The following is a 12033-nucleotide window of genomic DNA, read 5'->3' as shown; positions in this document are numbered from 1 at the left end:
ACACTATTTCTTCCTTCCAGTGTGGCTGCCTGGACCACAACGAAGCCACTCTGTTTTGCTGTCTGTCAAGCTAACATCTATTGTACCTCATCAGTATCTTTAGCTTGATTATTATGTATCGAGGTCAAATGCATGTGTCCACACATTGGTGATTTCTATCAGCAAACCCACCGACCTGTAGATCATTCTTTTATACTAGCAAGCAGTGTTCAGGTCAGCTTGAGTGTACCTCGACTATTCCACCAAGTACCTGTTGCCTCTCACCAGTATAGATACCGAGTGATTAGTAGGATCTGGATATTATTCAATGTCATTATCACTGCCTAATTTGTCGTACTTTGGCCTTCTCATCCTCAGCCTTTGCTCCTCTTTCAAGTCTCAACCATGATCCCAGGGTTGTTCATTTTGTGCTAGTAGAGGTTTTAGGTATAGAAAAAGTGTCATACATGAACTTCAACAATCAAAGCTCAGTAAGCCTTCTTCTCAAGCTCTTTGAATGCCATTTGTGACTTCTTTTGCTTGAGCTTTTCTGCTTGCTTCACCACAATGGCATGCACAACAATTCCTTCGAATGCTACTTTTTATCAAGTTATCACCCTTCGCTGGTGTATGTAAAATTTGTGCAAGCAGTGTTGCCTTATTATCATAATTTGGTTTGTAAAAGTGAGTTAGGGAACATGTTAATCGTTACAATCGAATTTTTTTTCATCCAGTGAAATACCTATTAAAAAAATTGTGGTCGGGGAAGGTTAAAGTAGCCAAAGCTATTAGAATTTTGATTTTATACATTGAATAGGAAATAAGAAAAAAAAAAAGATTTTCGTTATTTGTGAATCACTAGAATAAACACAATAATACACGATAAATACGAGAGTCAACCACTTCTTAATTGTAAAATAGAGCATTTGCATCAAAATCACATTAATTTATAATTTATAATGGTTAAGGCGTTAAGCAATAAATTAAGGTGATAACAAATACAATATTACTTAATCATGATTAGTACAAAAGATATATCTATAGATTTAGACTAAAGTTAAATTGAATTCATAGTGTCAATTAGGCTCGCTTACTCAAAGATAAGATAGTGACTTAAATTTTTTAAGCAGTCATATCCAACTTTTTATAATTTTATCGTCTTATCAATAAAATACTAAACGATGAATATAACATTGTCTTAATACACTAATATTATTTATCCTTATTCCATATAGCGAACTCTAAATATTACACAAAATTGATCTTCTTTATCAACTAAAGGAAATAATGCGACTACTTCTCTAATTGTTTTGACATATGTTTCCTCTATAATTCCACAGCACATTAATTCATGAAAACAAGTCCACATCATCATCAATAATAAAATTAGTTACACTCCGAGGAACCGACGTTATTTGACCACTGAATCACATCCTATCCTTCTAAATCTCTTTTGCTTACTGTAATCGATTAGATATGGAAATAATCGAAGTCTTATTCCATAAAATAACAAAATTATATGTATAAAATATAGAAACCCTAACAATTTGGGTGCTAATTATATTCTATCCTAAAAGTTTCTCAAATTACAATAGTTCCGGATTTCTCAGAACTCGCGAATACATTGATCCTTCACTCGATATATAGCAAACAATACACGTAAGTTATGTATCATATATTTATATGGATTTATACTTGAAATAATTGAGTTATGTATCAACAATAACATTTGTACCACATACATGGTACACAAACAAAGTTATAATAGATCTGATAGAGGTGTAGTGATGTATCCGGATGCTAAGAAGAGAGGAGGGAAAAATGAATTCATATGATAGAATTTTTTTAGAGATTATGTTATCTTATATCGTGTCAATGTATTTTACAAGAAATATAACTATATTCATTTTTTTAAACACTCCACCTCTAACTGGGAACATATATATTGATCATGCCTAACTTGTTGCAAAGATACTCAACTCGAGTTTCATTTAAAGCTTTTGTGAGCAATGCTACTTCCGTCTTCACATAACCACTAAAAAGTTATCCTGAATCTTCTCACCAATAAAATGATGATTAACCTCAATATGTTTAATTTTTTCATGATACACTAAAGCTACATGATTATCACTAATTCCTTACATTCCGCAACCACAAGAGAAGATGGAGTTGATTCAATTTCACTTTTTTACTAAAATATTTTTATTGGTTTTACACATCTTTGGAGTTAAGAGTTGGTGATAGTTGATACAGCTCCAGTCTTACAATTTTGTTTGCCCAATTTTATTTTGTGTCGGTGCACTATCACTTTTATTTCTACACCAGTCCTTTATTTTGTGGTTTATAATTATTTTTTGGGAAAAAATTTAAATATGCCATTGAACTTTTAGAAAAGGCTCATTAATGTCATTCATTAAAAGTCTGGCTCATCTATGCCATTACCATTCAAGAAAAGGTTCATTCATGCCATTATTTTTTAACAGTGGTTTTACAAAACCATTATTGACACGTGACCAATTGTAATTCAGTCACGTCATCAATTTTTTAAATAAAAATCATAATTCTGAAAAAAATTGAATTAAATTTTTTATTAAAAAAATTGATGACATGGCCAAATTATAGTTGGCCACGTCATCAATTTTTTAAATAGAAAAATTAAAAATCTAAATCAAAATTGAATAATTTTTTTTTGATTTTTTTAATTAAAAAATTGATGACGTGGCCGAATTATAATTGGTCACGTGTCAAAAATGATTTTGTAAAACCATTGTTAAAAAATAATGACATGAATGAGCCTTTTTTTAACGGTAATGACATAAATGAACCAAACTTTTAAACTGATGGCATAAATGAACCTTTTCTTAAAGTTTAATGGCATATTGAGCATTTTTCCTTATTTTTTTTAATGAAACTATTTCCTTGTAAATGAAAAGAAAACTGCACTGTTTGGAAGCTGCAAATTAATATTGAGGCCCATTAGCTCAGTTGGTTAGAGCGTCGTGCTAATAACGCGAAGGTCGCAGGTTCGAGACCTGCATGGGCCATCTTTATTTTTTGCTTTTTTTTTTTTGCAAGTCCAGTGATTTTGTTGAGAGGTTGAGGGAAAAGGGTATTTTTATCGATTACTACTTGAGGATATATTGAAAAATCACGATTTAATTAAAGACTTCATTTAATTTATATAGAGAGGGATATTTATGTCGATTACTATTTGAGGATATATTGAGGAAATTACGATTTCATTAAAGACTCCATTTAATTTATACATGAATTATCAAGAACTGGTGCATATATCCAAGAGAAGTTACATATGGACATTCAAGTTCAAACGATTTGTAACACTATGCCTTAGATGTCAATAGATAATGTTTCTGGTTAAAATATTTCAAGATAAAATCTAATGGAAAAAAGTATAATGAAGAAAAAGAATACATACGTCTTATAATGTCTTAGTTAAGCGAAAAAAAATATAACACTTATTTACTCTCCTGATGAGAACTTTATTTGACATCTCAAAAATAACTTATTTCAATATTATATATTAGCTTCTTAAATGTTGACATTGGCAATGCTTAGTGAATAGATGTACAAGATTATCACTTGTGGATCATTAGAATTAACACAATAATTTGTGAAAGGCGAATATTCAACAAATATATGATCCGTACAAAAGACAATTATTTTTAATCGAAAAATCACGAGTTTGCATCAAAATCACATTAATTTATAAAGGTTAAGCCATAAATTAAGGTGTACGGTAAATATATTTATAAATCATGATTAGTACAAAGACACATGTATAGAATTAGATTAAAGTTAAATTAATCCATAATGTTAATTAAGCCGGCTTGCTCAAATTTATAGTAGTGTCTTGAAAATTCTTAGCAGTGATATCTCGCCTTCTATAGTAATTTCACCCTTTATAATTTTATTGTTTAATAGATAAAATCGATATGTTAATACAAAGGACACTGTCTTAAAACATGGAGTACATATTATTTATATCCTTATCTCTAACTTAAACTTTGTTCATTATAATAGTCAAATTATTTAACTTTTATTTGATGTATTAAGATAATTAAATTTTACTTACTATACTATAATAACAATAAAATTAGGGCCCGTTTGGATGGGTTTAATAAAAGCAGCTTTAAAAAAGTACTTTTGAAAGTGCTGAAACTTATTTTTAAAATAAGCAGTTATGCGTTTGGATAAAAGTGCTGAAGTTGCTATGCCGAACGTGAAAAGGGAAAAATGAAAGAAAGAGATGTTAGGGTTATGTGGGTAATTTGGAGATTGTATAAAAATATTAAGGGCAAAAAGATAAAAATGTGGTCAACTTAAAACAGCTTATAAGCTAAAAAAAAAAAGCACCCCTGCCCCAGCTTTTAACTTTTGGCTTAAAATAAGTTTTTTTAAACTTAAAATAAGTTATTTTGAGTACTGCCAAACAGCTAAATAAGTCAAAAACCAGCTTTTAAGTCAGTTTGACCAGCTTTTAAGCTGAACCAAACAGGCTCTTAGTCAGTTAACTGGTTTAAGAAAGAGAGGAGGGAAAAATGGATTGTTGTAATTAATTCAAATGGTAGAAATTTTTAGAGATTATGTTATCTTATATTGTGTCAATGTATATTACAAGAAATATAACTACATTCATTTTTTTAACACTCTCCCTCCAATTGGATCAAAGATATTGATCATGCCTAACTTGTTGCAAAGATACTCAACTCGAGTTTCATTTAAAGCTTTTGTGAGCAATGCTATCAATTGCTCTCCTGTCTTCATGTATCTGGTGATAAGTTATCCTGGTTCTTCTCAAGAATAAATTTCATTCAATCTCAATATGTGTAATTTTTTCATGATACACTAAAGCAACTTGATTATTGCTTACAAAAAGTTTAATCGGCACTGTATATATGATGCTTCAACTCAATTTCAATTGAAAGATGATGTATGTAGATAATCTCATACATAGACTACAAGATTGTTTTATACTCAGATTTCTGCACTGAATCAAAATATTATGACGCTTCTTGTTCCTTCATAATACTATATTCCTTCCAATAAAGAAACAATAGACAATAATAGGTCTTCTATTTAATTTTGAATTCAATCCAGTTAATAATATTTTATTATAAGTGGGAAGCTCGAAGATGTAAAGTTGAATTATCATTTTATTCCTATACTAAATAAAAATGTTATATTCATATTTGATTGTTTTATTTTTGAAAAATATTGAGCAGTAAACTTTTTTTACTATTAATGAATTGAGAATATTTGAACAGTTATGAAAATTAAATAATCTAAACGTTAAAGAAAATGAAGAGACAAATGTTAGTTAATGAGAGCAAATAGGTAGAGATTTAAGTTGCACATTAACTAAAATATAGAAGCAGTTACTTTACATTGCTAGAATCTTAAAGTTGTAGATTTCAATACAATGAATCACATAGTTAATATATTAATATATGTTATTTTCAATTATAAATACGTGAAAAGAAGCTAAAGAGACTAATTAATCATTTAAAGTGAAAGTACTATATAAAGCCAAAAATAATTTTCATTTTCCTCAAGTCCCCTCTCCATTTCTATGGGCTCTAAAGATGAGTATATCATATCTTTGAGCAGTTTTTTCTCAATCAATTTCAAAGTTAAAGGCTATTAAAATATGCTATGAACGTTGTTGGATTTGTCCAAGAATTTCAGCTATGGATTTTGTTGGATTCTTCAAAGAAATTTCTTAGTGAAGAATACACTCATGACACTTATTATTTAATTTCCTTGCTAGGGCTTAATATGTGCAATGCACAACATTAATTTTACGGTAAAAGATTTCTATATGTTACTGATTTACACATATATCATTAACGTAGCACATAACATTTCACTTATTCATTTAAATATTGTAGTTGTATAGTTTTTTGGATTTTGGATCTTAGAAACAAAAACACCATATAGGATGCTTATCAATTTTAAGAACATGTAATTTGTATTTTCTATTTTATAACACATAATATAACTTTAAAATATTGTTAATATACAATCTTCATAAAAATATTTTTATTTATATGGCCACACGCGCATAGCGCGTACCCAGAAACTAGTATTTTATAAAACACTCAACACGAGTATGAGCGTGGTTAGTGTACAATATGTCAAAATTCATAAGCTCCTTTTTTCTTTTGTCTAAAAATATCATTAACCCAAATTTAATTTAATTGAACTCTTTTACTACTGACTAGTCAATTCTTTTATTTGTTCTTAAAAACAATATTTTTTTTTATACAAATGAAATGAAAAATAAATAATTTATATTATCAAACTTTTTCGTAACAAAAACTTAAAAAATTAAAATAAAACAAGAAAAGAGATGTTTTTAGTCAACGGTCACAAACTAAAAATTATGTGTGAGTTTCTAAAAATGGATTCCAATCCTAAAAAACACGGTTTGTCTCTCTATACAAAGCATAGCAAAGGGCGAATTGGAGTGTTAATCCATTCTTTTTTTTGGTAAAATATGGGGATGAATTTTGATGATGAACAACTCATGATCTCTCTTGTCAAATTTGTGAGTGGTAACTCTGTTCAATTTCAACTTGTTGACTTGTATGGCAACAATAAACCCTCTCAGTTATTCGATACTACTGCTACTGAATATCATGTTTTTACTCAGTTAAAGAAGAAAAAAACAGGGAATGGTAAGAACTTCAACAGGGGAATTGTTGGTGGTGGCGGCTCATGGAAAGGAATTGACAATAGTAGACCAGTTTACGACAAGAAGAAAACAGTGATTGGGTTCAAGAAAACTTTCCGGTTTGAGGAAAAAAATCATGTGTGGATTATGAAAGAATATCGTCTTTGTGATAAAATACTCAAGGCCTTAAAACTGCGTGGTCATACTCGACTTGAAGAGGAATTTGTTGTATGTCGCATTACGAGGAGCGTCAATTCTTCCCAGGTTTCGGATCATAAAGAAGAGAATTTTCTTGATTCTCTACTGATTTCTTCATCGCAATGTCAAGATATTTTTGCTCAGAATCACTTTCAAGATTTGGGACAATCTCAGTTTCAAGATTTGGGTCAATTCGGTGCTGTTTCTGCTCATAGTCAGTTTCAAGAAAATTTAGATTTTGGACAATTAAGTACTGCTAACGTAATTCCATCTGATGAGTCAAATAGTATTTTGAATGGGAACATTGCTCCAGTTAGTTTAATGTTCAAAGAATCAAAACTGTGTGCTGCAATAGAAGAGGAATGCTCTGTTCATCAACAAACTCCATCTGTAGAATGCTCTGATAATGACATTGCTAATTACCACAAACAACTTGATGCCTATGCTGCCTCTGTACTCGAATCAACGGTTCCTTACATTCCGCAGCAACAAGAAGATGAAATTGATTCTGGTCATGCAAATAATGTAATTCCATGTGGCCTAGTTAGTTTAGTCTTAAAAGAATCAAATGTGGCTGCTGCAAAAGAAGAAGAAGGCTCTGTTTGTCCTGATTACGACATTGCTACTTACCCCAAACAACTTGAAGAGGAACTTGTTGTATGTGGCATTACGAGGAAAGTCAATTCAGGGAATTTTCTTGGCAGCTATTCATCACAATGTCAAGAAACTGAAATTCGATGTGATCATGAGTTAAACAGTTTACTTGCCAAAGAATCAAATGCGACCCAATTTCCGCCTGCTGCAATACAAGAAAAATGCTCTGTTCCTGTGGTTCATCAAGAAACTCCCTCTGTAAAAGAAGTAGAATGCTCTGTTCGTCCTGATTTGGAACAATTCAGTACTAGTAATGTAATTCCATGTGGCCCAGTTAGTTTAGTGTTTAAAGAATCAAAATTATGTGCTGCAATAGAAGAGGAATGCTCTGTTCCTCAACAAACTACCTCTGTTAGTGAATCTGATTATGACATTGCTACTTACCACAAAGAACTTGATGCGTATGCTGCCTCTATACTCGAAACAATGGCTCCTTACATTCCAGCAGAACCACCGCAAGAAGAAGTTGATTCTATCCCACTTTTCAGCGAAGATTTTTATATTGGTCATACAAATTTTTGGAGTTAGAGTAATCTGTGATAGCTCATCCTATGAAGAATTCTATATGTTTTTATCTGTCAATGCATTTCAGTTTTCTTTCTGAAATCAAATTGGATTTCTTAGATTAACTTTGGTAAGACAGATTTGAACCATGTATCACAATGAAGTTGTCATCACTAAACTTTAACTCTATTAAGTTCAATGTAGGTCCCTTGCGGACTACTTTTTTTTTAAAAAAAAATAATCGTGGTGTCGTATGCACACCTTCACTAATTCCATGCAATACGTGTTCCACAATGTAGACTTTGATGTTCCTTTTGTTAGTTCAACTTTACTTGTTTAATGTGTTCTTCCTCGTGAATTTGATACCACGATTATTAGTCATCAGTTCATCACTCATCAGCAAATGAGTTGTCGAATGAGATTAAGGGGGCAGGATATTGTGCTGTGGCAGGTCATAAATGGCGCCTGAGCAATTAACAGCCTTCACATGTACTATATATATTGGCTAATGCACATCAAAACCAGGAAATAGAGAAGAACATCTCATGGATATCGTGATTTGTTAATCATTTGTGTCTCTGTTACAATTGCTTTCAGGAAATATTGCGTATGTATAAAATGTTATGTTAACACTTATTAGTTTCAAAGAATGTCGATATCGTTATCTCTCTTTTCCATACCACCAACATGGCGACCATGTTGTCGAGGTTTTTCAGGGTTATCTGAATCAGAATCACTTAGTTCAACGAAAGGCCTTCGAGAGACATCTTCTTCTGATTGTTGATTTGTATGTATGTTTCTGGGCACGGGGAACATTACATTCGGCCTATGATATGATATCCACTCTTCAGAAAATTTATTAAAGCACAGTTACCACTTTGATCAACCGTACTCTGTCAGAAAGGTTTTTACCTATGAAAAAATCTGCTCTTCAGTAAATATACATTACCAGTTTTTCGATGAATTCTATATATACATCAAGTCAAAACTAACTATTCCTTCTAGTGTGGCTGCCTGGACTTATTGCATAAACAGGAATTACAAAATGTAAAAGACTCGGCATGGTTCATTGATAGGTTGAAAGAAGAGATACAAGCTTTGGTAACACGAGGTTGAGGAATATGGCCAAAACGAACATGCCATATTCCTTTAACAATCAAAGCTCAGTTAGCCTTTCTTTCAAGATCTTTGAATGCCATTTTCTGACTTCTTTTGTGCAAACAGTTTATGCATATTATCACAATTTGGTTTGAACAAGTGAGTTTGGGTTTGAAATTATGATCGTTTCAAGGTTTTGATTCATGTTCCAAATTGATATTCACTTTGTATTATTTTCAAGTTGCTTTGTTACAGAATTGGATGGCAGGCACAATTCTTACTTAGTTCTCTGTACAATTTTTTTGCAGTTGAAGACAATCATGCTTGTTTAATAAAGAACCGGCCGACTCTGACTATCTTCCAGAGCAAACAAAAGAACCTATCCAGCTTTTCGTAAACAATATGACAATGGAAGATTCTTAGACATAATAATTTTTATTACATGAACAACGGATAAAATATATAACACTCTCTTCGTCTCAATTTATGTGACACATTTCAGATTTCAAGATTCAAATAAGTTTATCGTTTATCCTAAATTTTTCATATATGTTTTAAATGTTTTGGATTGTCAATTATTACGACTTATATTAATTTTTACGGAGCTCACAAATATATAAATTTCATTTTAAAAAATGAAGATTACATGAATAAATTTTTAATCAAACTTAAATTGTTTGATTCTCGAAAAATGAAAAGTGTCGCATAAATTGAAGCAGAAGAGTAGTATCTAAAAAGCACCAATGAGAAAAAGAATTCTTGAAAAGACACTACTCCCTTTGCCTTAATTTTCTACTAATTTCTTCATCACAATGTCAAGAAACTCTGGAATTTGCTCAGAATCAGTTTCAATAACATCAAGATTGGGAACAATTCAGTACTGCTTATGTAATTTCCAATGAGAACATCAACCCTCTTAGTTTAGTGTTAAAAGAAAGAAATAAATGTGGTTGCTTCAAAAGAAGAAGAATGCTTTTTTTTTTTTTTTTTGTGATTCATCAAGAAACAAAGCATTCTTCTTCTTTTGCAGCAGTCTCATTTGAAACTATTTCACTTTTCTGCGAAGATTTTTATATTGGTTTTATAGATCTATTGAGTTCAGAGTTGGTGATAGTTGATTTACGATCAAAGATAGACTTGTTTGAATCTCAAAATTTAAAAAGTGTCACATAAAATGAGACGAAGAGAGTATATGTCTGCTTATCGCGTAATTTTCCCTTAATGCTGCAAATAAACATTGAGGCCCATTACCTGAACTGGTTAGAGCGTTGTGCTAATAACGCGAATACCTGCATGGGCCGGGCCATCTTATGTTTTTTTTTTTTTTTTGTAAAGTTCTGTTAAATTGGTTATGATTAGGGGTGACAAATGGTTGAATTGGATTTGGATGGGTGGAATATGGATTGAGAAAAAATGGTTTGGATTACAATATGGGCAAATATGGATTTGGTCAAAAAAAAGAATTTTTACACCCTCCCCACAAGCACCCCCCCCCGACCTTCCACCAATCTACCCCTAAAAAATTTTTGTTTTCGAAAAACAAAAAAATAAGTTTTTACCCCCCCACCCTCGGCACCCCCTTCCATCAACCTACCCTAAATTTTTTTGTTTTCCAAAAATAAAAAAATATCTATTTCATTTCTCACTTATATGGGCTGGATATAGATTATCATGTTAACCATTTTGTTCATATTTGTATGAGCTTAAATAGGTTGAAGACCATATTAACCCATTTAAGAAAAGGAAATAAAATATGAATGGTCCATTTAATTTAATATGGGTGAAATGGTTTCATTTCACTTATATATATGGGCTGAAATTGCCACCCCTAGTTAAGATCTGCGTATTCTTAATAATTTTAATATATTATTATTTAATTATTATAATATAAAATAAATTAAATTAATTGGATTCGATCAAAGATTCTTTTAAAATGAGTGAATATTTAAATGATATGAGATTGACTTAATTCAAATTATCTTGAGCTCAAGAAACTGTGAAATTTCTTCCTCACAACTTACAACATGTTAGTTGGTGCTCTCACTTGCATATACACATTCACAAAAAAGAGATATTTATGCATATGTCAAGCGTGGGAAATTTTTTTTCTAACACCTGTTACCAACACGCCTAAATCTAGGGGTGTCAATGATATAGTTCGAAACAATTATTTTATATCGTTAGATCTAAATATATTTTATTATACATTATTAAAGAATAATATACACTACTTGAAGGCAAAAGTTCCACATCTTTACCATTATATATACTTATCCCATTGTATAGTCATGTTAAACAGCTATATATAGCATCAATATACAAGGCATATATGGGTGTATATATATAAATACACATGATTATATATTGTATATACAAAGTATATACACCTTTTTCCTCGCTTCAAAATTTAAAGATGAAACTTAGAACCATACACAAATATAGAAGAAAGAAAATGTATGACTTACAAACTTGCAATCCTTTTTATAATAACATGGCTTATTATCGAAAAATAAAGGGAAAAATCAGTAATATCTCATAAAAGTAAAACAATTACAAACGTATACTCCTTTACATTATACCCCACTAAATATTTACATTATATACCCCATTTACTAATTTCGCTTAATTGATACTAAATCAATATCATATATACTATATTGGTATTATTAAGGTTGATAATTTCACTGAATTGATATTCAGTATATATATACTGTATTGGTATCATTAAGGTTTGTTGTTAAGAAATTACTCATTAGTCAATGAGACTATAAGATTATATAATATATATTCTTATAGTATCATTGACAACTGAGTAATTTCTGAACAAGAAATCTTAATGATACCACAATAATATACATATATACTCTTATAGTATCATTTACTAATAGGTAATTTCTGAACCAAAA

The 12033-nt window shown here is 30.7% G+C and overlaps 1 non-coding gene across 1 annotated transcript; it reads left to right on the top strand.

Annotated features, from left to right (window-relative positions):
- The first annotated feature begins 2949 nt into the window (after positions 1–2949).
- TRNAI-AAU lies at positions 2950–3023 on the top strand. Its single transcript has one exon. It is a non-coding gene; the product is annotated as a tRNA-Ile (tRNA).
- The last annotated feature ends 9010 nt before the right edge of the window (positions 3024–12033 follow it).

This window comes from Solanum pennellii, chromosome 2 (assembly GCF_001406875.1).
Source record: "Solanum pennellii chromosome 2, SPENNV200".
NCBI lineage: Eukaryota > Viridiplantae > Streptophyta > Magnoliopsida > Solanales > Solanaceae > Solanum > Solanum pennellii.
This window is presented reverse-complemented; position numbering and strand designations above follow the sequence as displayed.